General features: G+C 40.9%; 1 pseudogene; it reads right to left on the bottom strand.

Moving 5' to 3' along the window:
* Positions 1-717: 717 nt before the first annotated feature.
* LOC147433574 (F-box protein At1g55000 pseudogene) lies at positions 718-1,618 on the bottom strand (annotated as a pseudogene).
* Between the last annotated feature and the right edge of the window lie 766 nt (positions 1,619-2,384).

A 2,384-nucleotide genomic window follows, 5' to 3' on the forward strand; every position in this document is an offset into this window, starting at 1 on the left:
GTGCATGTGCAAAGAACTAGAAAGACAGCGAGAGAGCAAGAGTTGACACTGTATGAAACAAAAGCAACTCTATGAGATTATTTTTCTTTGTAAAACAGCCTTACAATATAAAGCAAAAGGTTGCCATGCAAACTTCTAAATATAAGTGAAGTCCATTTGCATGCTATAGGGATATGTTCCCATGGGTAGACGATACCGACAAGGACTTGAACCCAACAGTCCCCCCTCATGCCCGAACTAGACAAACCACTCTCATGATACCTTGAGTTTTTGGTGTACTAGTCAACCGTGAGTTTTAGGTTCTCTCACAACCAAGGATTTTGGTGTATCCATAACCTGGTGCTATGATATTAAACCCCCCCTTTGAACAGATAGGGTGTAGGTTGAAAAACTAGCTACCAACAAATGGAGTTTTTGGTTCACTGCCAAACCTTGGGTTTAAGGTGTACGTAGTAACCTCACGAGGAGCGGGACAAAAATGGGTTGAGAACAAATATGTTTGGGATGGGAGGTCTTACCACTTATGTATGTGTGGCAATGTCTAGCCCGTACAAGTTTTTATCATGCCTGTACTTCAAAATCGATAATTTTAAAACAAGTCTTTCAATGAAAAGTATACGATTGTGCTAACAACAGACAAAACAAAGCTATGACACTTAATCGGGAAAAATAGTTGTTGAACTATGTGTTGATGTACAGAGTGCTTGAAGCAAATCTTCATGTTCTATAATCGACCAAAAAAGCCTCGGACCAATATTGAATCCATGCTAAGCTCAAGCAGGTGAGGGAGGAGCCGCTCGCTCTTTCCCACTTTAAATCCTCATTGTATTGGGAAAACAACGCTTTCTTGATATCACCACCTGCCATTGCCAAGTAGTAATGTATTGTTGCATCATCCAACTGCAAACTTCTCTTCAAAAAGTCAATGACTCCTTTTCTAAACCTTTCTGCAATGATAGCCCAAGTTCCTGCTAGCTTAGGCGGTTTGTCATTCCCCAAATACACTACGACCACCTCTCGCTTCGCATAAGGATCCACCTCAATGTAGCCAGTCCTTCCCTCTACCATCTTTTCATGAAAAAATGGAATTAAGAGCCTTTTTTTACTATAAATTCCATGATCGATCATCATGTTATTGAGCCGCATGATATCGATTACATAGACTTCATATTTTACTGCTAAGCTGGCCACTGTGTCCCAGTGCTGAACCACATGGAAATTTGCAAAGCGACTAAGATTTGCATCACGCTAGAAGCTTGTAGATATGGGGCTTCTAACAAATTTTGTAGGTTTCCAGGCTTCTTTAAGCTTGTTTGAAAGAACCAAAGATCACCACATATGCAGTTCCAAAGGCGATAGACACATTCAGCATGTGCCAGTGAACTATTGGTAGTCTCTATAAGATTGCTCTCCATAGGTCCGTTGTATGAAGATCATTCTCCCCATGTAAATTTGAATTTGATAAACATTTCACATTGACCACGGGGCTCAAGACAGTGTTTCCGAACACCAACGACCACAACTACTTGCACCTAGGCTCTTGCCTGGACTTTGGTAGCGTCAACACCCTTCTGGGCTCTAATTCCAATGCTAGGAAAAAGGCTAGGGAGGATGGCATCTGAGAGGAGCCATGGTGAGCTTGGAGATTGGTGCAAGTGCAAAGAACTAAAAAGAGAGCGAGAGAGCAAGAGTTGACACAATATGAAACAAAAGCAATGCTATGAGATTATTTTTCTTTGTAAAACAATCTTACAATATAAAGCAAAATATTTCCATTCAAACTTCTAAACATAAGTGAAGTCCATCTGCATGCTATAGGGATATGTTCCCATGGGTAGACGATATCAACAAGGGCTTGAACCCAATAGATATTTGGTCAATGAAGGACTAAAGATATCTCCACTAAATACGAGAATTCCAAAGAGGGAGCCACCTGGATTCCCTTCTAGAGCAATAACAAGAGATTGAAATGATCACAGAGATGGCAGACATGCCTTCTCAAGGAACAATCTCCAACAAGTCAACCAATCCCTTCAAAAAAGAACCTAGGCGTAGTAAAAGACCTGAAGCTAGAGAAGGATCGGGAGAGTCTATGGTTAGACTTGTATACAATCGATGAGTTAGACCATCCTAAATCCAGAAATGGGTAAATAGGCGATACTCCAGGATAAAGATCCAAGAGATCACGTAGGGGCTTTTTGAAGAGTAATTAGAGCAGAGGAAGTTTCGGATTTTGCAATACAGTTTGCGGGATTTGGACTGACTCTAAAAGATGATGCAGCTACATGGTTCGCCTGAGTGGAAAGACGTGAGTTTGAGACTCTAACCAAGTTGTTTGAAGGATTCATCGAAGAATTTCTTGCAAAAAGGCATAGCTCATAATA

Source organism: Adiantum capillus-veneris, chromosome 19, assembly GCF_014529385.1.
Source record: "Adiantum capillus-veneris isolate H3 chromosome 19, ASM1452938v2, whole genome shotgun sequence".
Lineage (NCBI taxonomy): Eukaryota > Viridiplantae > Streptophyta > Polypodiopsida > Polypodiales > Pteridaceae > Adiantum > Adiantum capillus-veneris.